Raw genomic sequence first — 27,902 nt, 5'->3', positions numbered from 1 at the left:
TCTAAACGAGATATAAAAAAACAAAAAAAAAAACTTTCAGAATTCCATAAAAATCATTTGTACCAAATTTGAAGAAAATCCGTCCACGCGTTTAGGCTGTGGAAATGTGTACAGATGGACGCACAGACGCACAGACGCACAGACGCACAGACTCACAGACGTACAGACGCACGGACGGAATTGCGAGACCCACTTTTTCGGAATTCTCCATCATCGTAATGTTGGTTTTGATTAAAACCTCAATTTTTTTTTTCGACACGAAACCAATACTTGCCCTATAGAGCAAGTAAAAATAAATTTGATTGTTTCACTATATAAATTTTTATATTGTTAACGTTTCAACCTTAAGTACCCCATCTTGTCTCCACTTCCCCTAAACATTTTAGTTTTGAACAGTTTGTCCATAACTGCTTTTTTAAGTAGTAAATTTGAAAGAACCTAACAAAAATAACTTTTTTTCTTCGCAAAACAATCTGTTAATGTTTTTACAGGACAGTCTACTTTTATCCCTAAAAGGGCCAAAAACATAATACTGTGAACCTTGAAAGATTCATAGGTGGCCTACATTGACTAAAGGGCCACAAACATAATTCTGTGGACCTTGAAAGTTCCATAGGAGGCCTCCATTGACTAAAGGGACACAAACATAATTCTGTGGACCTCGAAATATCCTAAAGAGGCCCCCTACATTTACACAAACATAATTCTGTGGACCTCGAAAGATCCATAGGAGGCCTACATTGACTAAAGGGCCACAGATATAATTCTGTGGACCTCGAAAGATCCATAGGAGGCCCCCTTCATTTAATAAAAGGGCCACAAACATAATTCTGTGGATCCCATAGGAGGCCTACATTGACATAATTCTCTGGACCTCGAAAGATCCATAGGAGGCCCCCTTCATCTACTAAAAGGGCCACAAACATAATTCTGTGAACCTTGAAAGATTCATAGGTGGCCTACATTGACTAAAGGGCCACAAACGTAATTCTGTGGACCTTGAAAGTTCCATGGGAGGCCTACATTGACTAAAGGGCCACAAACATAATTCTCTGGACCTCGAAAGATCCATAGGAGGCCCCCCTCATTTACTAAAAGGGCCACAAGGCCACATAATTCTGTGGACCTTGAAAGTTCCATAGGGAGCCTACATTGACTGAAGGGTCACAAACAGAATTTGGTGGCCTTCAATGGTCAATAGAGGCTTATATTAACTAAAAAGGCCACAAACATAATTCTGTGGACCTCTAAAGATCCATAGGAGGCCCCCTACATTTACTAGAAGGGCCACAAGCATAATTCTGTGAACCTTGAAAGCTCCATAGGAGGCCTACTAAAGAGCCACAAACAAAATTCAGTGGGCCTTCAAATATCCATAGGGGGCCTACATTTACTAAAAGGGCCACAAACATAATTCTGTGGACCTCAGAAGATCCATAGGAGGCCACAATATGTTTATATTGACTAGCAACCGAGCATTTTATGAGATAGTTTTCTTTTATAAAATTGAATGTCAAGTGCTTTTAAAATTTTCTTCTTGCCCGAGGGTCTACCGGGAAAAATCCCGATTGCCCGGTGGGCCAGTCGGCCCCTGCGTTGCGTATAGTTCATAATAATCTCAAACTCATTGTGTAGATATATATCTGTTTGAATGTTTTAATTTATAGGACTAGGTAAGCTGAGTGTAAACCGAAAAATGGTTTCGGAAAGAGAGGAGGAAATAATAGAAGGTGTACTCAAAAGATTTGCCGAAACCAACGCCACTTGGCCTTCATATGATTATAATTCGTGATATAAATTGTTAATCTGTATATACATACCTACATTAAAAAATATTATACAAAACTTCAGCTTAATAAGTTCCCGAATGAGTTTGCCCCCCTGACCAAAATCCTGCGTATGCTCTTGGGATTGAAGAAAAACGACATAAGATTTTGCAACTTGTAGAGAATGTACCTACTATTACGTATGATAATGATAATGAACGTTCATTTTATATGATTTAACTGCGAAATAAAGTTAAATCAAATTGGTTAGATATTGCTCTGTGTAAAAAGATATTACATACATACGTGTAAAAAAAATTATTTTAATTTTTCACAAAAAGAGTCCTTCTTATTTTCTAATATCTAAAATAAACGGTTGAAAACGGTTAAAACACTTGAGACGAAAATTCTAGTTTTTCCCATTATTCTGTGTTCAGTGAAAAATCATATTAGAAATTTAGTATTTTGCACACGTACGTAGATGGATCTTACAGAAAAGTTCTATAACTATAAGTTATAAATTCCTAAAAATAAAAAAAAACTCAAAAATACTCAAATTTGTGTTAAAAATTTCACCTACACTGAGAAAAAAATTCCACCTAAAAATAAGCGGATTCCACATTAAACTAAGCGGATTTCTGCATAGTTTTTTGCCAAGATGACTTCCGCATTATATTAGATAAGCGGACAAATCATCTTAATTTCTCGAATACGCAAATTTAAAAGAAATCCACTTAATTTAAGCGGGAAATTGTCTTATTTTTATGTGGAAACATTTCAATTAAAAAAAAACTTTCGAACTTGCAAGTGTTGGGTCACTTTGCGAGTGCCTTAGCATCTTACTATCTCAAAGTTGGAAATAAGTAGGATAAACTGCAACTAAAGCTAATGTATAATTTTAACATTTTTATTACTTGTCGGTTTTTTTTAAGATGAAAATTCACATTAAAATGAAATAAAGTTCATCTTGAATTTAGAAGAATTTAAGTAAATTTCAATATTTTAAGCGAACATCGGATTTTTTTAAGGTGGTGAGATTTATCGTGGACATCATCTTATTTTAATGTGCACTTTTTTTCTCCGTGTAGATACGAATAACAACCACTTAGTCGAAAGTCTTTCCTTCCATTCATTTAAAATACCGTTCATAACTCAGTATTGATTTTTATTTTTTTTATTTAGATTTTGTTTTCCCTTCTTCTATTTATTTATTTCAATTCGTTAAATACTAATACACTGAATATACCTACTTATCAGTGGCGTATGGAGGGGGGACTCAGGGGGCTCAAGCCCCCGAGCTGGAAGGTGGAGGTTGGGGTGGTTTTTTTTCGGATTTAAGTCCAATTCAGAATACTTCAGATCTCTTTTTTAGTATAATACGTACGTCGAATAACATCACCGTTTAATTTTGCAAAAGTTCTTATAAATAATATATTTCTCATAGCTATTGGAAATAGAAATTTTTGAAATCTCAAAATCTTAGTGGTCAACATAACTAATGGTTTCTTTCAGCAAATTCCAGTTTGGACTTCGAATTCGGATTAAAAAGGGAACATATTACGAAAAAATATACAGGGTGTCCCACAGTTCCCGCCCCAAATGAAAACCATGGGTTCCTGAGGTCATTTTAAGTCGAAAAACTTAAGTGGTAATTTTCTCGTTTTCGTCCCGTTTTCGAGTTACCGTGGTATTTATGATTTTTGCTCTCTTGTCCTATAACTGGCCTTATCTTTGCTAAACTAAGTTTGATTTGAAAGATTTTTTTTTATAACCAATCAATTCATATCATTTAAGTCAAACAAACACGTTAATGAGTATTAATTTTTTGTCCTTTTTATTAAAGCCCAGTTTATTTTCATAAAAAAAATAAGTTTTGATTTCATAAAACAGGCTACTGAAAGTAATTAAAAAAAAATAAACAAACTGAGTGAAAAAAAAAAATCATTTTTAAATACAAAATTAATTTAAATGAATTAAAAACTTTTTCTGAGCTATTGTGGTTAAGAAGAGAACAAATAGATAAAGCTCAGAAAAAGTTTTAATTCATTTACATTAATTTTGTATTTAAAAATTATTTTTTTTTTAGCTCACTCAGTTTCTTTATTTTTTTTAGTTACTTTCAGTAGCCTTTTTTATGAAATAAAACTTATTTTTTTATGGAAATAAACTGGGCTTTAATAAAAAGCACAAAAAACTAATACTCATCAACGTGTTTGTTTGACTTAAATGATATGAAAGTGTAAAAAACAACTTAAAAAACGAAGAAAATTGTGTTTGATGCCAAATTATGGAAAAACGGTTGTCCGCAGAAAAAAAAGTTTTGAGACAAACTTAAACTGTAATAAATTCTTGATTGGTTGTAAAAAAAATCTTTCAAATCAAACTTAGTTTGGCAAAGATAAGGCCAGTTAAAGGACAAGAGAGCAAAAATCATAAAAACCGTGGTAACTCGAAAACGGGACGAAAACGAGAAAATTACCTCTTAAGTTTTTCGACTTAAAATGACCTCAGGAAACCATGGTTTTGGGACTGTGGGACACCCTGTATATTTCGGATTAACATAAAAAATAATTTAATTGAAAATTTGTTTTTGAGACTTTCACTCATTTAGATTTTCTGATCGAATTCAATTCACTTTATTTCTGTTCGTGAATTTGGTGCCTTTTTCAATGAATCTGTAATTTTTGGACAAAATATTATCAAAACTTATGTGTGTCTCCTTATTTTTTTCTTTTGAATTCTTCTTTTTTTCCGTTAAAATTGCCGATAAAATTGCATCCAGCAGTAATAATTAAACTTTAGAAATAAAATAAAAATGAATGATTCTTCAGTTTTGACAGTTTTCGAAATCGATCGAAATGAAGAATACCTAGATATTTTATTTCACGTGAAATTGAAAAGTGATTTCAATTCACTTTCGGTCGAATAGCGGAACATATCGAAAAAGGTGATGAGTATAGCTCAAAAACTAGACAGTGATAGGAATAAATCTGTAAACAGTTTTAAATTAAGCACATGACAAAGTTCAAACTAAATAAAGTGTTTTTTTAAGGATGACTCAACTTCTTGCTGTTTGTGTAAAATGTTTGGGACACAAGAACTTTGAAAACAGGAGACAGTTGTACGAAGTCTACGTCGAGAGCAGTTAAAGGCTACTATACTACTTTCAGTACCGCAACACAGCGCTTCACTCTCGATACAAGATGAATAAATTCGTACCCCTCTAAAAAATTTTTAGCCCCTGAAAAATTAGGGAATAAGATTTCTGAATACATAAATATTTAAGTTTCCTTTCAGCAAATGGCCCTAAAAGACCTTACAAAAAAGACAAAAACAAATAAAAAATAACAAAAAACAAAATGATGAAATACATAATTGGCTAAATATAATTAGTATTTTGGTATTCAAAATATGTCATTCAAATTCAATATAAAAGCGTTAAGGCATATGCAAATTCATTGGGGAGGTATTCTACTTCAAAGCATTTTCTGCAAAGAAAATACCAAAAATCTGTATTCCAAAATTCTGTAAATGATAAATGAAAAAATTGTTTTGATAATGAAAAAAAAGTGCGCACTTTTTCTCATTATCAAAACAATTTTTCATTTATCATTTACAGAATTTTGGAATACAGAATTTTTGAAATCCAGAATTTTGTATTTACAGAATTTTAGAATACCTACAGAATATTGAATTTACAGAATTTTAAAATACAGAATTTTGAATTCACAGAATTTCAAAATACAGAATTTTGGAATACAGAATTTTGGAATCCGAATGTTGGCCCATACAGAATTTCGACCCCAACCCTTTTTTTTGAAAAAAAAATATTTTATTTATGTTTTACTTGTCTTTATAAAACATATAAAATATTTTTTTTTCGAAAAAAAAGTGAGAAATAATTAAAAATAATAAATAATAAGCAAAATGTGCAAAAAAAAGTATGTTTACTACCTGTTGACGGAATTTACTTCGAAGTGCCCCCAGAGATTATTATTTTGATATTTTTTCACACAACTTTCACCACAACTTTCAAGTAATTTTTAACTAAAAAAAATTATTTTTAATTTTTTCCAAAAAAAATCTAAATTAATTAATTTCCTGGCCGGACCCTGCCTTTTCTTGCAAGTGACGTGTATTTTTGCGCTCCATCTAAAGTTCTTTATTTTGTTTATTCTCGTCGTAATAAATTAATTTACTGATTCTCTTACTTATTGTAATTAAAAGTACTGTTAAATTTGACTAAAATACAAGTGGTCTTTTAATAATTAACTTTTACAATTTCACATTTTTCAACAACCTCCATCTAGTGCTTTTTTTTGTATTGAGTGGAAATAAATCCATTGTATATATATTTCTATAGTACTATCAATCCATGAAAATACTATAGCGACATCTTTTGGTAGATCTGCACTTCAATTTTCTGCATAAGGTTCAAACATAAAATAAACTAGCGATCCCAGCGGTGGCGACGCAAAATAGAAAATTCTACTTCATGAGAGTACTATAAGAATATATATACAATGATAAATCTGATAAGAATAACTATCTGTTTCATTCTCTGGTTTGTGGTATTTTGCTATTGCATACTTCAGTGATTTGTATGAAATATTCTAGCAAATACTTCATATTGCATACTTTTGAAAATACATAGCATACTTTCGGGCTATTTGTGGTTTTATTAACATTGGAAATCACACAGGGCCCCAATAAAAAAAAAATTATTATTTAAATTATTAATAGTGATCATAATGTCTGTATGCGAGAAATGTTCTGAAATCTGTGACTTTATGATTGCTTCTATCATGTGCCATGGTAACTGCCATAAAACATTCCACGTTAAGTGTAAAGGCGCACCTTCTAGTTCAATTAAACTTTTTAACAAATCGAAACCGTTTAATTTTTTCTGCGTTAATTGTGACCCTTTTGCCCAATCTAACATTGGGCAAAAGGGTCGTGGCGTTCTTTCTAACTCAAAGATGATAGACAGATTGCAAAACCAACTGCTCTACTTAAACGATAAAATTGAAAATATATCAAATATACCAACCTTAAAGCGTCAACAGACAAGAAGTGTATCTAAATCTCAAAATGCCCCTGTCGAAAATAAATCTAATAAACGCAAAAGTGAAGGACTATCCCCTCGAAAAAACAATCACCTAACTCGCCCCTTGAATCTTCTCCATCCTCAGATTCATCTAATCAATGTTCCGCTACACCACCCACCTTACACGTAAATCCCTCTCAACCTCCAGCCCCACCCATCCCACCAGAATTAAATCAACATTCATCTGAACAATCTGCAGCTTCAACTTCCAATCTCGCTCAGCTCTCTGTTTCAATGATTCAGCCTGCATCAACTCTACCTCCATTTGAACAGCCTCCAGCTTTAACTACTAATTGCGCTCAACATTCATCTGGACAGTCTGCAATAACTCTACTTCCCTCAGACCAATCTACAAATTCAAAGTCAAATCCTGTTCAACTTCCCGTTTCATCGACCAAACCTTCATCAACGTCACCTACAGCTTCATCAAAAATTCCTCCCGCCAACCCATTCCGTGTTGTGGATAACTTAGCATCGCCTATTGACTATGGATTAAAAATAGTTGAAGGACAAAAAACCCTTTTCATTTCGAAACTTGATCCCTCTACAAATGCTCTCGATGTAAAAAAAACTACATTAAAACGAAAATAACGCTCGTCGAGAAAATGATTCATCGTAATTTTGCAAGATCAAGATTAAAGTTCCAGACTCAATATTCTATCTTCTTAACTCATCATCGTTTTGGCCAGAAGGAATTATTTTTCATGAATTTCAAAAGAGAACGCTGCCAATTAATCATCACCATTTTCAACAACACCTGACAATGCCATACCTGAAACAGAGTAGCTTCAAAAGGTATTAATCTACTACCAAAATGTTAAACAACATTCCTCACGATATACTTATCCTCACCGAAACTTGGCTAAACTCTTCTTTAATGGATACAGAAATTTTTGACACCAGCTTTCAAATCTACCGTCGGCGTCGTGGTCGTCATTATGATCCTTCCGCTACTGTTGGTGGTGGTTTGTTAATAGCTGTTCGTAACCATTTCCACTGTAGTCTTGTCGATAATTTTTTGGATTCCGATCTTGAGGTTCTGTGTGTGAAAATAAAAATCCTGCCTGGTTACATATATGTGGTTGCCTGTTATATCCCACCCTCTTCGAACAATGACGTCTATAATAAACTTTTTGATTGCTTGGAGTTGTCATTAATGTTAAGCCAAGTTTCAGATACTAAACCTACATCTATGTTATGCTTGCCCAAAAAAGCAAAAAATTCAATATATTTAGATCGAATGCTTTTAGCATTCCAACAAGTTATTTTGAGGGCATTTGGCAGTGTATAAATATATAATAAATATAAATATTATAAATATTACCGTATAAAGCACAAAATTAGAGTTGTCAGACCTTTGAAATCGACATTAACACGCGTATGGCTGCAGAACTGCGTACTTATATTTTGGTTATACCTCTACTCCCAAAATTTTCTCGACCTACTAGCAAAAAAACAGCTTTTTTCTTACTTTTGACTAGTACATGGAGAGATTCGGAGTTAGATTACTTCTACAATACGATGGTGACAATAACGATTGTAGGCTCATTTTATAGGTAATTATAAGTACTACAATTCATTCATGAAGAATTATCCAAACAAATCAAAAGTTCGTCAGATATATGAAAAAATGTCATTTTGTCCCAACCTTGCGATACAAACCCGCACTTTGACCAACTATAAAATTTTATTTAATCAACTCACGGAATTGTTTTGTATATCATTTCTTAGATAATTTTATTGTTAATAAGTCTTACCTTTGTCATTTTTTGTTAAAATGAATAACAATGGAGCTATTCAATAAAAACGATACCAATCTCTTTTCCAAGATGGCGGCTGTTCCCAACCTCCAATTATGCCAACAAATTGACTTTTATGATAAGGAAAACCACCCGAACACATTTCATGCAAAAAATTTTGTCCCGCGAAAAATGCGATTTCATGCCCATATTTTGACTAATTTCCCTGAGCTATTTCTCGTATTTCGAAAAAATTTTTCCTACTCGGACAAGCAGGGTCAGTGGCTGTGTGTGTCTGATTGCAATTAGCACACTTAATGTTTTTGGCAGTGCACTTCGCAGTCTCATGGCATTCAGAACAGATCGCGCAACGGGTTTTAATATGACAATTCTTTTCCCCGAGCCCAAACATTTGGCAATTAAAGCATTGTGTAAACTTTTGATTTTGACGGCGTGCAAAATCCCACTTCACTTGTGTTTTAAATATGGTTCTTATGTTCTTTTTTAAGTCAGCAAGCTTAATAGATCCACTCTCAAGAAAAACAATATAGAACACTTCAACATATTGATTTCGGTTTTTGCTAATAAGTTTAATGTTTTGGCACTTCAACCCGAGGGAGATTAGTTCATTTTTCAATGATTCTATGGGAAATTCATCAAGCCCATATAACACAACTTTGAACGATCTTGCAGATGGGAGATCGTGTGTAAAGAATTGCCAGTTTTTATCTTTCAAAGATGAGCACACAATTGAATGATCTTCACTTTTTCACAATTTATTTTTATGCCGATTGACATTTTTTTGATACTGTAGTCAGTAACTTTTACATCTTTAAGAAAAGAATGAACATTTTCTGAAGTCTTTTGCAAGACACAAATGGATGGGATTTTAGATTGTTTCTTAGAAGGGGTTATAATAACTTCGTCATTGTCAATACTATTATCTGAGTCTGGGAGACATTGCAAGGGAGTATAATAATTAAACCTTGAATTATTTTTGTCCGCAGAACTCATTTTTCTATTTTTTGTGTTGTAAGACAAAATGTCTTCAACATTAGATGGGGATCGTTTACGTTTGTGAATTTTCGCTTTTTTTGTAGAAACCGCACTGAGTGGAACGTCTGAAGAGGTCAGAGAGCCGATTTCAACTGATGAGGACTTTTTAGATTTAATTTATGATGGTGTTTCCAACAATCCTACCAATTTTCAGCTTGCTGGGAATTAATGTAACCTTGGATGTCTAATTTGACCGGACTACACTGAAAATAATAAATTTCGTAAAATTACGAAAATTGTTTCATACACTACATTTTCGTTGGCCCAACGAAACTTTCGTTGGCTCAACGAAAATATGTAATTTTTCGTAATATGAAAACCTTCATCAATTAATGAAAACGTTTCATACACTTTTTCTCCCTTTTTAGTGCCAAAAAATCCAATTCAATGAAAAGATTCATCAATTAACGAAAAATTTCATACTCATTTTGAAGAACAAAAATAAGAACTTTTTCGTTACTTTATCAAAGTTTTAATTAAGTAACGAAAAAATTCATTAACTTATGAAATTCAACATTAACTAACGAAAATCTTCATAAGCTTATGAAAATTCTTCATATACTAATGAAATATTACATTGGCTTATGAAAAAATACATCAGTTAACGAAAAAATATCGTTGCCGGGTGCATTTCTGTTTTATGGACTAAAAATTTAATCTTGCTGGATATAGTTCACATTAGGTTTTTGTTTAAAAATCTATGTAAGTTAAGCTGAATATAAAAAATATTTGCGTTTTGACAAGGTGTCTCACGGATAAGTCAAGTGATGAGTCCAAGTGAGCTCTACCGGGTCGAAACGCCAATTTTTTGTTTGGACTGTTAATAATTTAACAAGTCCAATAAATATATACCTACTATAATCTTAAAAAAAAATTATTAATACAACGAAAAGTTTCGTTAGCTAACGAATATTTTTTCGTAATTTAATTAAAATATTCATAAAATTTACGAAAAAATTCGTTAGCTAACGAAAGTTCTTTCATAAATTAATCAAAAAATACATAAAAATATCACCGTGTTTAATTAAATTTTACGTTAATTGATGAAAAACTTTCGTAAAGTGATGTAAAAATTCATTAATTCGCGATCGAAAATTTTAATGAAAAATTTCATTAAAATACGACAGTTTTCGTTAGTTGATGAAGTTCTTCATTAACGTATGAAAGCCATTTCGTTGAGCCAATTAAATTTTTCACCGGCTGAAAATTAATTAAATTTTCGTTGGCTCAACGAATATTTTCGTTGTATTTACGTAAGGATTTGGTTCAGTGTATAACATATAAAAGTGCCAGGGTTCGGACTTTAGTTTCAAAATTTCGAAGCAAATTTGAAAAAAAAGTGAAGTAGATCCCAAATTTCGGAAGCAGATTTCAAAATTAAACTTTCAGAACATTTATTTACAAAAATTTATTCTAAAAAAATTATTTTTCAACAAAATTATTTTTCTTTACTTTTTTTATTATGATCTTTTCCAAAAAACCTTTCTCATCTCGTTGTTGTAATGGTGCTTTGGGGTAAAACGGTTAATACAGCATAATCTTACAAATTTTTGATCAGGAATTCTCCAAAATCAGTCAAAATTACTTTGATAAACTTTATTTAATCTTGAATCCGAAGAATAATTGACCTCCATTCATCATTTGAGATTTCAGTTGAGCTTTATTTCTCAATGCCTCGACCAGATTTAAAATTGAAGTTAAATCCCTTTCTCCAAATTTATTATTTGAAAAATATTTTTCAATCAAGAAATAGAAGTAGATCCTAAAAAAGAGAAGTAGGGAAGTAGATTTTATTTTTTTCCCAAAATCGAAGTAAATCTACTTCGATCGAAGTAAAGTCCGAACCCTGAAAAGTGCTTTATTTCGTGCATTTTATTTCAATGAGTTTGAGTTCCACATTAAAATGATGGGTTACCCGAAAACCAGGAGTCACTTCGTTTAAACCATCACAGGTTTGTTCTTAACATCATGAAAATCTTGGGTAAAATCACAATGTTTTTTGCTAAAACATCTTCTAATCACTTATTGTTTTGGCGAAATCTTCGGTAGCCGGGAAAAAAATAAATCATGGAACTTGTCGTTGAAAGCACGGGTTGGCCACTTAAACCAATGGCAGGGTTAGTTCGGTTAAATTAATGATTTGTTTGCCCCCTTAAAATCACGAGATTCCTCTTTAAAAGTCACGGTTTTCACCTGAATATTTGCTGTATTTTCGCCAGTAAAACACTGATACCTTTGCATTTCTGTTTTATGGACTAAAAATTTAATCTTGCTGGATATAGTTCACATTAGGTTTTTGTTTAAAAATCTATGTAAGTTAAGCTGAATATAAAAAATATTTGCGTTTTGACAAGGTGTCTCACGGATAAGTCAAGTGATGAGTCCAAGTGAGCTCTACCGGGTCGAAACGCCAATTTTTTGTTTGGACTGTTAATAATTTAACAAGTCCAATAAATATATACCTACTATAATCTTAAAAAAAAAATTATTAATACAACGAAAAGTTTCGTTAGCTAACGAATATTTTTTCGTAATTTAATTAAAATATTCATAAAATTTACGAAAAAATTCGTTAGCTAACGAAAGTTCTTTCATAAATTAATCAAAAAATACATAAAAATATCACCGTGTTTAATTAAATTTTACGTTAATTGATGAAAAACTTTCGTAAAGTGATGTAAAAATTCATTAATTCGCGATCGAAAATTTTAATGAAAAATTTCATTAAAATACGACAGTTTTCGTTAGTTGATGAAGTTCTTCATTAACGTATGAAAGCCATTTCGTTGAGCCAATTAAATTTTTCACCGGCTGAAAATTAATTAAATTTTCGTTGGCTCAACGAATATTTTCGTTGTATTTACGTAAGGATTTGGTTCAGTGTATAACATATAAAAGTGCTTTATTTCGTGCATTTTATTTCAATGAGTTTGAGTTCCGCATTAAAATGATGGGTTACCCGAAAACCAGGAGTCACTTCGTTTAAACCATCACAGGTTTGTTCTTAACATCATGAAAATCTTGGGTAAAATCACAATGTTTTTTGCTAAAACATCTTCTAATCACTTATTGTTTTGGCGAAATCTTCGGTAGCCGGGAAAAAAATAAATCATGGAACTTGTCGTTGAAAGCACGGGTTGGCCACTTAAACCAATGGCAGGGTTAGTTCGGTTAAATTAATGATTTGTTTGCCCCCTTAAAATCACGAGATTCCTCTTTAAAAGTCACGGTTTTCACCTGAATATTTGCTGTATTTTCGCCAGTAAAACACTGATACCTTTGGTAAATCGCTGTTTTTTTTGTACAACCATGTTTTTCCCAAGTAAAATCACCTCCACTTTTTCAAATATGTACATAATATGATAGCTTCATTAGTCCTTCTCATTCTCACGTGAAAACTTCTAAGGAACGTGATTATAATCACACGATTAAAATATGATTTGTTACGTGTAATTGTTCAATTTTTTTAGCGTATTTTTTTTTAGATTTTCATAAAAAAAAAAAAACAAAAACAACTGAATTCACGGTTTAAAATTACAAAAAAAAAATCACAAAATTAAATGTATAAACTAGCCCAGGTCGTAGCCTCCAACCAGTAGTTGGACAGGCATGTATGGGTTGTTAGTGAGAAAAGGGGAATACATTCACACCTATTACGTAAGTCGTTTGTTATAAAACGACACAAAAAACGATTCGCTCTTTGAGCCTCAATTTTGGCGTCCAGAGCGAGTCGTTTTTTGTGTCGTTTTATAACAAACGACTTACGTAATAGGTGTGAGTGTATAAAGCAATTATCGTGTCATAGGAAAGAGGGGCGAAGAGCGAAGGGGACTGCCAAGATAAATTTCATATTTAAGACAAATTGTAGCTTCCAGAGCAAGTCATTTTAGTATACAAACGACTTACGTAATATGGGGGATTTTCTCATGCAAAGTATGGGCAAAAAGCGCAGATGCCGATTACTAGTTGAGGGGCGGCAAACTTGCTGTTTTAGTCTAGAATATGGAATGTGCAATGACTAATGGGAGAAAAAAGTCATTGGAAAATTTTTTTACAGAATTCTATCTGCAAGACATCAGAAAGTCGTCATGGAAAAATTTTTTTGACTTCTATGAGGTGAACAGATCGGTCCCCAAATTTGCCGCCCCTAAAATCTGCCGCCCTAGGCTCTAGCCTATTCAGCCTTCTGGTTAATCCGCCTCTGATGACAAATTAACAAATAAAGATTATAATTGTTATAGGCTAGATAGAGAGGAAAGAAGAGGGGGTGGTGTTGCCGTGATAATTCGAAAAACGATTCAACATAAAATACTTCCTTTAATGAATACTAAAATAATACAAAGTATTGGTATTGAGATTCCTTTTACGCTTAAAATTTTTTCAGAATATTTTGCCGGAGGTTCAGCATCTCCAGAGAAGAGATTCGACTTCAATAATGATTTTAGAAAATTGGTTAATTTGAATGATACGTTCCTTGTAGGTGGTGACTTTAATTGTAGGCATAGGACTTGGGGATGTCTCAGAGCAAACTCATGGGGGAATATACTAGCTAACCTTAATACAAGACATCCGTTTGATATTCTGTTAACTCCCGATCCTACTTTTTATCCTGCAATTAACAGCTCTAGTCCTTCTACTCTTGATATATTTTTAACGAATTCACCAGGTTTATTTAATCAGCCTATGGTATTAAACGAATTAGGGTCGGATCATTTACCAGTGGTTATATCTGTTTTGTCTTCACCCTTGAGTAAGAACAATGAAATTTTTGATTTTAACAATGCAAACTGGAAAACTTTTAAGGGTAAACTTAGTACGAAATTGAGAAACATTCCAGATCTTTTAAATGAAGGTGTTAATCAATTTCAAATCGACCAAACTGTTTCCAATTTTACGAAAGCAGTATCTGAAAGTGTTGAATTATCTGTGCCTAAAAAAGCAATACGATTTAACAGTACAAACGTGTTGCCTCGTTATATAACTGAACTAATAAAAGTACGAAATAGTTACAGAGCCAAATGGATAAGAACAAGATATAACTGCCATTTCAATGATATGAAAATATTAAATGCTATAATTAGGGAAAAAGTTTTCATTTTTAGAAATCACTCCTGGAACCAAAAATTACAAAGCCTAGAGAAAACAAGCAAACCATTTTGGAATATGGTTAAAGTAATTAAAAAAAGAAATTCTCATATTCCAGTTTTGAAGATGGGTAATAATTTGATGCTATCTAGCTTAGAAAAAGCAAATGCACTAGCTCAATCCTTCTCTGGAAATCATTCAATTGGCAATAATTGTATCACCAGTTTTAGCGTTGATTCTGTGGTAGCTCGTTCTATGAACACAATCAACTTAACTACAATCAACGGAGAAGAGGGTTTTATCTCTGTTGACGATTTAAAATCTGTTTTTCAAAAACTAAAAACCCGGAAGTCCATAGGATTTGACAATATTCGAAATTTATATCTTAAAAACCTACCTGAGATAGCCATTCAGTTTTTACAAAATCTTTTTAACTGTTGCTTAAAAGTAAGTTATTTTCCAACCGAATGGAAAATTGCGAAAATAGTGCCAATCCTAAAACCAGGTAAAAGTGCTAGCTTGCCTGCTAACTACAGGCCTATTAGTTTGCTTAGTTCTTTGAGCAAATGTTTCGAAAAAATAAATTAAAACAAGCTTATGTTGCATATAACAGCTAATAATGTTTTTCTTCAGGAACAATTTGGTTTCAGACCGTTTCATAGTACGGTACATCAAATACACCGTATTACCTCACATGTACGGAGAAATTTTATTTCAGGTAATAGCACAGGTATGGTACTGCTGGACATTGAAAAAGCATTTGATTCCGTATGGCATGATGGACTCTTACATAAACTACTTTCATTTTCATTTCCTATGTACCTCATCAAAATTGTTAAGTCTTTTTTGTCCTCTAGAAAATTTTGTGTTTCCGTCAATAATGTCCTGTCAGATACCTTCATTTGTATTGCTGGTGTTCCCCAAGGATCCGTTTTAGGTCCTTTATTGTATAATGTTTTCACGTCTGATTTTCCACGTCTACCTTACTGTGATATAGCTGTTTTTGCTGATGATACAAGTATCTTTTGTTCAGATTCATCTGGTTTCTCTATAGAAACCAAATTGCAATCTGCCTTAAATTTGGTACAAAACTATTTTAATGATTGGAGAATCAGTATAAATGCTTGTAAGACCCAGGCTATCTTTTTCACCCGAAAAAGAAAAACCTGTTTCCTTCCTAGCAACGTACTCAACGTGAATGGCGTTAACACGGAATGGACTACTAGTGCCAAATATCTTGGAGTATATTTAGACAGTAAACTTACATTCGCTTCACACATTCAAGAAATCATTAAGAAAATTAACATCACAATAAAAATACTATACCCATTTATTAACAGGAAATCCAAATTGAGCTATGATAACAAGCTTATAATTTTTAAAGCAATTTTCCAGGCAATTATGTTTTATGCTTCTCCTGTTTGGAGTACGTGTGCAAAAAGTCATATCCGCAAACTACAAATAGCTCAAAATAAACTTCTTAAAATAATGTTGAATCTTCCTTGGCGCTTTTCGACAAACGAATTGCACACTAACACAAATATATAACTAGTTTCTAATAGGCTAATGAAATTGAACGAGCGGTATAACATTAACTGCTTCTCATCTGACAATGTTCTAGTCTCAAGACTATCTATTTAAAAAAAAAAAAAAAAAAAACATAATTTCCTATTTATTATATATATTGCTTTTTGTTAAATTATTTTTTTTTTGTTATACTATCTGTTTATTTATTTATTTATTCTTTTATATATTTATTTATTTATTAATCTATTTATTTATTTATTTATTTGTTTATTTATTTATTTATTTATTTATTTATTTTTTTATCTGTTTATATGTTGTTTTTTTATTTATTTATTTATTAATTATAATTAACTTATTTAATTGTTTATTTATATATTTTTTGCTTATGCGTTCGATTATTTATTTATTTATTTTGTTAATTTTTGTTTGTTAATTCTTTTGTACATCATTTTGTTAAAAAATTTCTTAAGACTGATAAATGTTATATTATTGTTCTATATTTATATCGAAAAGAAAAATGTAAAAAATTCTTGAAAAGGACATTGTGAGGTTTTTTTTTTTAACAATACGTCTCGCAGACGTAGATTATCTTTCTAGGGTTAAAAAAAAACTCCCTACTGAAAAGTTCTTGAAATTTCATTATTTTTTTAGCTTGAATTTCGTTCTTTAATGGTTAAGAATATGGGGAAAGCAAAAAAATGGAAATTTTCACCATTTTCCGATTTGGGCCCTTCTCCCGAAACCATTTCCCTCGGAATTTTTGTTTAGAATAGGTCTGAATATATACAGGGTGTCCGATACAGAATGGACAACCCTAAAACGGCTGATAGCTACACTTATGACTGTTCTAAAAACAGATAGGAAAAAGTGCTATCGCAACCAGTTCATAAAATATTGGATATATGGATTATAAAAAAAAGAAATAAAAAAAATTCTATCATTCGTGGTTGTAGTGAACGAAAACATAAGATGATGAAATTTAAAATACACTGAACGAAAAAAAGCCAATATTTTATGAACTGGTTGCGATAGCACTTTTTCCTATCTGTTTTTAGAACAGTCATAAGTGTAGCTATCAAACGTTTTAGGGTTGTCCATTCTGTATCGGACACCCCGTATATATTCAGACCAGTGGCGTCTCGTCAGGGTGTGCAAGGTGTGGAGTGCACACCCTGATCTAAACATTGAACAAGTTCTCATTTACCACGCACAAATAAAATATTCCCAATATGCACCCATACACCCTGTATCACAAAGCCTACATTAATTTTCTACCTTCTTAATTTTTCTTTCAAAATTTCTTCATCAAACAACAGAAACAAAAATATCAAATAAGCTCGTACGAAATCCTTCTGTGCACATTTTCTCTCATCAAATAAATCCATCCAACTCGATCGTACACAATTTTCGCAGTATTCCTATCCATCCCCATCGCCATTCTTTGCCCGCAAGATATACACAGGTACACAAAATCTTTACTTTGATGAATTTGTAGTGAACTCGTACGACGGTTTTCTGTCTTCTGTGCACGGTTATATTCTTATTTTCTTTTCTTAGAATGAATTACATCGAAGCTCGTGCGAAAAAAAGCAATGCACGACAGTCGGCGATGTAGGCAATATTTTTCTGTTTTAGGTAGAATACACCAACACCAAACTTCATAGGAAAAATGTAAAAATGAAATGAAGTGGACACAGTTTCATGAGGTACTTTTTTTCATGAGGTGATATTTTTTGTTGTTTTGTTGCCAAAGTTTTAATTTTATTCAGAAGGTGATTGAATAATTAACCACAAAAAATCGAAAAATCGATTTAATATTATAAAAAACTATAATTTATATGTTTTGTATTTAGTTTTTGTTGAAGTTTAATTTATTTAGTTTTTGTTACCTACGGTTTTAGTGGAGTGTTTTTTTATAATAAAAATATACCCAATAATATTTTTTGTTGTTTTTTTTTTATAATTTGGAGAAAACAGTATATGGTAAGAGATTGATTAATGAATTGATTTTTTTTAAATAAGCTTATAATTTTCAAGGATTGCACACTTATCTAAATTATTCACGCGACGCCACTGATTCAGACCTATTCTAAACAAAAATTCCCAGGGAAATGGTTTCGGGAGAAGGGCCCAAATCGGAAAAATGGTGAAAATTTCCATTTTTTTGCCTTCCCCATATTCTTAACCATTGAAGAACGAAATTCAAGCTAAAAAAATAATGAAATTTCAAGAACTTTTCAGTTGGGAGTTTTTTTTAACCCTAGAAAGATAATCTACGTCTGCGAGACGTATGGCGTTGAATTTTATACACACAATACCTTTTGTAAATTGCTGGGTATTTTTACAATAGAACTATACTGTTAAATTATTGACTTAAAAGAATCTGAATAATGAGTAAAAATGCATGGATAGGATAAAAAAACACATTGATATATTTATAAACGATTTAAGAATCATACGTCTCTCAGACGTATAAATATGATTATCTTTCTAGGGTTAAGAATAGGCCTGATTATGACGATTACAGTTCAGCTTCAACTTTTTGAATCGTTATACCTAAGAAACGGTGGGTCTTAGGAAAAAAAGTGTTATAACACTTTTTATATATAATAATCTGGTCTACAATTCTTGCATCGAAAATTTTTTGATAAGACTTACCGTTTTGTTGAAAATCGAGAAAAACCAGTTTTTGTGACCTTTGACCCCAAGTAAATTTGTTTCCAGGTCTCGGATCGATGAGGACTTTTTAGATCTAATTTATGATGGTGTTTCCAACAATCCTACCAATTTTCAGCTTGTTGGGAATTAATGTAACCTCATCCCTTATTTTAGTCTAATTTGACCGGACTATTAGTTTACTTGTAGATTTTAAGAGCTGGCTCCATAGAAATTTAAAAAAAATTTGATGTGGAGGAAGAGCCGACATTTAGGGTAAAATTTATAAAATGAAAACTTTTTTTTTATTTGACTTTTTTGAAATTACGTCTGCAAAGTTAAATCAAAATCGTTAGAGCCGTTTTCGAATAATTTGCTATAACGTGAAAAATTTGTAATGAGAGGTACACTTTCTAAGCGAGATATAAATTTAAAAAAAATAGAATGCACGACTGGGGTCGCATGTACTTGCTCTTATGCTAAAAGTAATGGTAAAGCTTTTTATTCAAGAAAATTAGGAAAAATTTCAAATTTGATATTTCCAAGAAATTTCATAAGTAGTGTAAAAAAATCTGTTTTTATAATTAATTAAACACCGTTTTAAATGATGCTTTACAAAAAAACCAAGTATACCATTTTATTACTTGTATAAAAACGTATTTTTAGACAAAAAATTCGAAAATCGTTTGAGCCTTTTTTTTTAAATAATTTTTTATTTATAAAAAATTTCTTACATTTTTCCAAAAAAAAGTTGGTATGCCATTTTGAAGAATCAATTAATTTACACAAAAAAACGAAATTTAAAAATTTTTCACCAACAGGTTTTCAAAAACTTGATTTTTCAAAAAAAAAATTTGTAATATTTTTAAAAAATCCAAAAATGCGTTTTTGAAAATTTTCTAAAATTTTAATATTATTTTTATCTAAACGCTTTTGCATAAAAATTTTCGTTGAAATCGGGTTAATTTTGTACGAGATATTCAGAAACCAAAAAAACCGTTCTATGACAGGTACCGTTAATAACGGTACAAAAAATATTTTTATTATTTCAAAAGTTGGCTCTTATGTATAATACAATACAAAAAAAAAAAAAATTAATCAAAATCGTTAGAGCCGTTTTTGAAAATAATTTACTTTTCTATTTTTGTTGTACCTGCCGTATTGGTCATACAAAAATTTCAATTTCCTCTCTAGGGAATCATCAAAAACTGCTAACTACTAAGTTTGAAGAAAATCACTTGACTCGTTTAGGCTGTAGCTCGAGGTATATACAGACAGACGGACAGACAGTCAGAATTGCTGGCACTTTTTTGGCATTCTCCATCATCGTTTTTCAATAATTACAAAAATCACCTTTTTTTATTTTAATTAATTTTTGTAAGATAAATGCATACAATTTTATTAAGGCAAATATCATCAATAAAAATGAAATTGACTTTATTTGATCCAATTCTTTGCGAATTCTTCATGAATTAATGTAATTATCCCGCACTCGCCACCTTAAAGCTTTGACAAAAAAAAACATCCAACACAAATGGAGAACAAATGGCGCAATTTTCAATGACAGCTTTAAGAGTTTTTACTTGCGATATAGGTACTATATATCAAGTTATGCATTCGTACAAAAAAAAAAAGTTGAGATAACATTTTTCCATGACATTACGATGGCAGACAATGCCAAAAAAGTGGGTCCCGGAAGTCCGTCTGTCTGTCTGTCTGTCTGTCTGTCAGTCTGTCTGTCTGTCTGTCTGTCTGTATAAGAACCTACAGCCTAAACGGATGGACCGATTAATGTCAAACTTGGTATGTAGCGTTATTTGGCGACTCTCCAGAGGGGTTTTTGGAATTAATTTTTTTGGACCAAAAATAACTGTACTTGTCATATACCGATTTTAGTAAAATTGAAATATCTCGAAAACGGCTCCAACGATTTTGTTTAAAAAATTCAAATGTTAGTTTTGAGCTAAGGTCTATATTTCAATGAAAAAAATTTTTTTGGAAAATCATTATTAACGGTACCTGCCATAGAACCATTTTTTTAAAATTCGAATATCTCCGAAACTTCTTATTCGATTTCAAGGAAACTTTTTGTGAAGAAGCATTTATATAATTTAAATATAAACCAAAAATAAAATTTCGAAAAAAATAATTTTTGGATTTTTAAAAAAATTTTGAAAATTTTTTTTTGAAAAATCAATTTTTCGAAAACGGGACATTGAATTTTTTTAAAATTTTGTTTTTAGATGTTGATTAGTGATTTCTACAAAATGGCATACCAATTTTATTTTCAAACTTTTTTTCCCAAAAATTATTTATAAAAAATTGTTTTTTTAAAAAACGGCTCTAACGATTTTGAAAATTTTTTTTCTAAAAATGCACGTTAATATATCAATCAAAACTGCATACTTGTTTTGGAGGGCAATTCAATTTCAGATTTTATTTTATTTTTTTTTTAAACGAATTTTATTTTTTTTTTTCTAAATTTCTATATAAAAAGTCTTAAAAATTTAAGCAACTTTAACTCCAAGAGCAAGTTCGTGCGACCCAGTCGTGCATTTTATTTTCTATGTATCGAGGGCACTGATCTCTTTTGGGGAAAATTCCTAGAATTCAGTATTATTATTACCTTAGTGTAAGGTAAAACTTATTCATAGAATAGTTAAATTTGTTAAATATGTTTTACTAGAATCTTAAAGTGAAAAGATTCATACACTTTTTTGGTTGAAGGTATATTTGACTCTACGTAAAGAAAATATTGCTACTCGTAAGGTATATACTACTTTTTACTTGCGATATAGGTACTATATATCAAGTTATGCATTCGTACAAAAAAAAAAAGTTGAGATAACATTTTTCCATGACATTACGATGGTAGACAATGCCAAAAAAGTGGGTCCCGGAAGTCCGTCTGTCTGTCAGTCTGTCTGTCAGTCTGTCTGTCAGTCTGTCTGTCAGTCTGTCAGTCAGTCTGTCTGTCTGTCTGTATAAGGAGCTACAGCCTAAACGGATGGACCGATTAATGTCAAACTTGGTATGTAGCGTTATTCTGCGACTCTCCAGAGGGGTTTTTGGAATTAATTTTTTTGGACCAAAAATAACGGTACTTGTCATATACCGATTTTAGTAAAATTGAAATATCTCGAAAACGGCTCTAACGATTTTGTTTAAAAAATTCAAATGTTAGTTTTAAGCTAAGGTCTATCTTTCAATGAAAAAAATTTTTTTTGAAAATCATTATTAACGGTACCTGCCATAGAACCGTTTTTTTTCAAATCCGATTATCTCCGAAACTGCCTATTCGATTTCAACGAAACTTTTTGTGGAGAAGCATTTATATAATTTAAATATAAGCCAAAAATAAAATTTTGAAAAAAATAATTTTTGGATTTTTAAAAAAATTTTGAAAATTTTTTTTTGAAAAATCAAATTTTCGAAAACGGGACATTGAACTTTTTTGAAATTTTGTTTTTAGATGTTGATTAGTGATTTCTACCAAATGACATACCAATTTTATTTTAAAACTTTTTTTCCAAAAAAATATTTATAAAAAATTAGTTTTTTAAAAAACGGCTCTAACGATTTTGAAATTTTTTTTCTAAAAATGCATGTTAATATATCAATCAAAACTGCGTACTTGTTTTAGAGGGCAATTTAATTTCAGATTTCATTTTATTTTTTAAAAAAACGAATTTAGTTTTTTTTTCCAAATTTCTATATAAAAAGTCTTAAAAATTTAAGCAAATTAACTCTAAGAGCAAGTTCGTGCGACCCAGTCGTGCATTTTATTTTTTTTTATAATGAGCGCGCACTAAAGGGATTAATCTACCCTTAATATGATGAACACAGTACGAGCATTAGGAAAATAGGGAGGGGTTTGAAAGGAGATACCGATGTGCATTAGTTTTGAAGTCCTGAGTCTTGAAATGGGATGAAAAAACAGAGGCGGGTAATGCCTTGTAAAAATTACTTTACGGATCCAAGAAATGTTCAATACGTAAGGTAAAATTTACTTAAAATCTAGGGCTTTTTACTTTAATTACCTTACTAGTCACATGGAGTATAAAATACTAGATTCATTTTTCTCCGTGTGGGGCCAATATTTTGATAAATATCTTCAATAAAAACTATTTCTTAATTCAATCAATTAATGTTAACGTAAAATCACAAAATTTTAAGAACATGTTCTTCTTACATTACAATTAAATTTATAAAATAGATTTAAGTATTTATAAGTATATTTAATGTACATAATGTCATAATATAAGAGATTACTGCGTTAGTATTTAACGTGTTGAATAAATAAATACTCTAACGGCTCGCGTACACCAAATCCGTCATCGGCCGAATTATAGTCGGGCGTTGTCGGCAGAACTCGGCCGATAGAACCAAGCACATAGAAAGAAAAGAGGCACGTACACCACTGAAAGTGACATCGTCCGTTGACGTACGTTGACGCCCGATAATAACCGATCAACCGGCATAATCCGAACTTGTTTGGATTTTTCGTCCGTTGTCGGGTTGATTTATAAAAGCCTTTTCTTTGCAAAAATTGGCGGTATGAATTTTCAAAAATATAAATTTCTTCAAAATATTCCATTGAAAACAATTATTATATGCACTTCAAGTTTCACAAAGTCAGAATACAGACCGGCAGCGACGTCCTAGACCGGAGGCAGTGTATGCAGACGATCGTCCGAGAAAGTCGTCCGAGTAGTTCCGACCCGATGTCGGCCGATAATTCGGTTTTAGTGTACGCGAACGGTAAGAGTCTAAGCTATTGAAACACATAAGGGGTATTCACGATCCGATGCAACTGGTCTAGTATCATTGCAAAAGTGTAAAATCTTACAACACTACAACAACAAAATATATGGATTGAAATTTTACAATGGTCTTGCACTTTTGCTATACCCTAACCCTATTGCAAAATAAAAATACAATAGGGAAGTTCGAACATTTGTCCTTGTCTTCTCTTTCTTTTTACAGTTACCATTTTGACGTTTTAAACTCGGCCAAAACCAAAACAAACAAGCAAAAACAAACCAACAAAACAAAAAAAGCTAAAAGTACAGCATAGAAATATATTTTAAATTCCGTAATTTTTTCGATTTTTAGACACTAAATTAAGTTATAGTTGATTTGTATGAGTTTTTTTTTACAAAAAACAGTTCTTTAAAATTGCGCGCGTCCTTGAAAAATTTGGTTTGTTTTGGTTTTCACCCGGTTTAGGAGATATTTTTTTTATTTTCTTTTGTTCGTTTGGTACTGACAGATGAGCGAAATTCCGAATGGAGTAAAATTATTTTTCACAGATGGCAGCTTACCGTCGCGTCGCCCATGATAAACAGTTTGTCTTTTTTATTCTGTTTATAATGGTTGTCGCTACTCATGTCCCGTAATTTAGTTTCTTTTGATGTAAAATAATTAGTGAAAATTAATTAACCCAAACAAAACAAAGAATTAAATTATAAAAAAATGGAAAAAAAGAAGAAGCAACGGTGGAGGAAAAAAAAATATCATTCATGTTTCAATATTAACTATACATAAGAAGAGGGGCTTTCACGATCTATTGTAAAAAAATAAAATTTTACATTTTTACTAGGCCTGTTGCACCAGATCGTGAATACCCCTATAGTTTTAAACTTAATGCATTTAAAATTGCCATTAACAGACTACACAAAAGTAAAGTTTATTGAATATTTTTTTTTTATATCAATTGATTGAGGGGGCTATTTGCACTATAGTAAATTATCATGTGACCAAGGAAGAAAACGAACACAGAAACTTGAAAACCTTCTCTGAATTGCTTCAAGTCTTGTTATATGAGTGGCATAGTTGACCACACTACACAGCTATATTCGAGTATTGGTCTTACAAAAGACACAAAGAGCAGTTTTAGAACATAAGGGTCGCGAAAACCGCTACCAAATCTCTTTATAAATCCTAGCATTTTCTTAGCTTTTTTAATAATGTAGTTCAAATTATCTATAAATGTAAGCTTAGGATCAAGAATGACTTCTAAGTCTGAAAACACGGGGACTTTACTTAAGTGACATGAATCAAACGAATAATTAAAAAAAACAGGACTTTTCTGCGTGTAAAACTCATAGTTTTACACTTGTCGACATTAAGAACAAGACGATTTTTATTTCCCTAAATAAAATTAAGTCTTCTTGTAACAATAAACAGTCAGAAGTACATTTAATACTTTTCAGCATAAATAAGGACAGACAAATTTTTAATGATCGAAACCAAGTCATTTATAAATAAAATAAATAAAATTGAACCTAATAGACCAGTGCCAATCCGATTTTCAGAAGGCAAAAGTTGAACAAATTATTAGCAGCATAAGGGTGGTGGGAAAATTTAGGATAAATGGTATATGAAAGGGGAAAAATAAATTGCCCACAAAAAAATTGGGGGAAAGGGGGTGGGTGGGCGAAAAAGTGGGGTGGGTGTCAAAAATCATGATTTTTTACGATTTCTGTCAAAACTAGACGTCCTATCGAAAAAAGTCAAATGCAAAAGTTGTAGGTAGTATAAATGTCTACAACTTTTACTCAAACAATTTTTTTCTATAACCTCAAAAATATTGAAAAAAATGCAAAAATACGATTTTTTTATTTTTTATTTTTATCTTTTACAAAAATAGTTGGATTTTAACTAAACTTGGTTAAAAATTGTTTTTTGAGCAAAAAGTTAATTTTTGGATTTTTGACGAATTTAATTTGAAAAAATAGCCTATTTTTCAATCAAAAAAGCTTCCGAAAAAATTTTTGATTTTTGAAAAGTTTGGAATGCAATTATTTAGCTTAAAACCGTTTTTTAAAGATAGTGTCATGCTTCGCATGACAGCAGGAGTAACAAAGCTTGATAGAATTAGAAGTACAAAGATCCGAGGAAGCCTTCATGTTAAAAATACCATCTCCCAAAAAATTGAACACGACCGACTCAGTTGGTATTGCCATGTTCAAAGGAGAGATCCTGAGAACCCCGTCAAAAAAGCAATATCATATAACGTTCCAACACGAAATAAAAAGAAAGGTAGGCCTAAAAACTCCTGGTACAAGCAAATGCAAAAACACCAGCATTCAGTTGGCCTCAGAAACGGAACAATACAAAACCGGGAGGCTTGCCGCCGATTTCTGAGGTCAACCCGGCGAACCCCACAGGCGGATCACTAGTGTGAAGCAGTAACGTGGGAAGGTTATGATCCCCTCGACATCGAGATCATAACAGCGCACTATGTGGCAAAATCCCGATTTCGTGCGATTAATTAAAAACGGTTGCTATACATGGTTTTTTTCAAAATATAAATATGTTATTGTAAGAAATGGTTAAATTATCTGTTTATCTTAAGTATTATAGGGTATACGCTTATAAAAATCAATTTTTACTTGGACACTAAAGGTACTATAAGGCAAATATGAAAGTTCTATCAAGGTACATCTTATGAAATCGTGACGTATTTTTCGTTTCAAAATTATGATAAGGAATGATATTACGATAGTTAAAATATATATATTGGCACCTGCCACATAACCAATATAAAGATCTTTTTTTTCTCGAAAACGGATCTAACGCTTTTTTCCAAACAATTCAAACAATTTCGATGGATTTTTTAAAACACATGTTCTTATATGTATATTTTATTGAAGTGTATTTTAAAATAAGAACTATAAATATTCTACTGCTATCATATCAGTCTTATACATTTTATTGAAAAACAAAAATGTATTTTAAAATAAGAACTATATACGTATTCATTCATATTTAAAAACTCTTCACACTCAAACATTTCAATTACTTCCGGATAAAATTGTGATTTGTTGGAACTTGGTAGTTTACGTTTCAGGGATATATTTGGATCGGAAGATAAGAGCATCCTTTGAAATATATCAGTCATCGTGTCTAATCTGGAGGTCTTTCGGCTTAAATGCTCTCGCAGGAACTTAAACTCCTTATTTTTAGCTTCTTGAGCTTCTTCGGAGAGCATACCTATAGGCAGGATAGCTTCATTTATTATGAGATGTCCATGAATTAATAATTTATGAACTGAAGTGCTCATGTAATACCAAGGGTAAAGTGAAACAAAAAGTTGTGCTGTTTCAAAACAATAAGTTTTGAATTTGGCAACATTAATTTTGAAAGCACTGAAATTGCTTGTAAAATAACATGAAAACGTCTGATTACATTTTCGTCAATCCCAGTGATTTCCGCGTATTTTGGAAAAATCGCCTTGCCGTGTTGCCATCGGTTGTATTCCCAAATCCTGGCTTAGGTTGGTCAATTATGAGCCCAGTTCGTGTTCTAAACTCACTTTGAATTTTTTGTTTTTGTTCTTTGATGGCAGTTTCAGTGCGACTCCATTGCTTCACTGGCAGCTTGTAGGAAACATGTAGCAATAGTTCATACATTCGTATCCACATTTGAAGAACAGAAGAACAAGACATTGAGAAAAATAGGAGGATTTCTCACGTGTTGTCCTACTAAAAACATTTTTGGGTGTCATTTCTACTCTCTAGTCCCCCACCCATAAACAAAAAATACCAAGACTGGAAATTTTCGTACGTCTTTCCCCCCGAAACCCTTTTGTGTACAGTGCTGTCTGTGAATATATGTGAAAGCCACCACGTTGATAAATGACGTTAACACGCACACATTTATAGATTCACGACATTCACCACACATTTGACACGAACACAACGATAGGTTCACGACATTCACCACACCTCGCAGCTTGTAGGCAAACGTCAGTTGACCGCCGAGTTTCCAGTCTTGGTATTTTTTGTTTATGCCCCCACCATTGAACCGGCACTGAAATAACAAATACGATGAGAAAGCCAATTGCACGAGAGCTCTTTTTTGCAAGCGCAATATAGAGATGAGAAAATAATGTTATCGATTTAGTTTATTTAGTTATCGATTTACTTAAAAAAAAAATCAAATTCAATTTTCTGGAAAAGT

The 27,902-nt window shown here is 31.7% G+C and overlaps 2 protein-coding genes across 2 annotated transcripts in view; one reads left to right on the top strand and one right to left on the bottom strand.

The window, feature by feature from the left end:
* The window catches only part of LOC129920300 (uncharacterized), a 155,595-nt gene extending 136,244 nt beyond the window's left edge, over positions 1-19,351 (bottom strand). Inside the window, exon 1 of the mRNA XM_056001645.1 lies at positions 18,939-19,351. The gene's annotated coding sequence lies outside the window, so the exon portion shown is untranslated. The remainder of the gene's footprint in view (positions 1-18,938) is intronic.
* The window catches only part of LOC129920297 (homeobox protein H2.0-like), a 99,014-nt gene that overhangs the window by 46,852 nt on the left and 24,260 nt on the right, over positions 1-27,902 (top strand). The window lies entirely within an intron of this gene.

The sequence above is a fragment of the Episyrphus balteatus genome, chromosome 4 (assembly GCF_945859705.1).
Source record: "Episyrphus balteatus chromosome 4, idEpiBalt1.1, whole genome shotgun sequence".
NCBI classification, from domain to species: domain Eukaryota; kingdom Metazoa; phylum Arthropoda; class Insecta; order Diptera; family Syrphidae; genus Episyrphus; species Episyrphus balteatus.
Note: the sequence above shows the minus strand (reverse complement) of the source record. Positions and strands in the feature narration are given on the sequence as shown.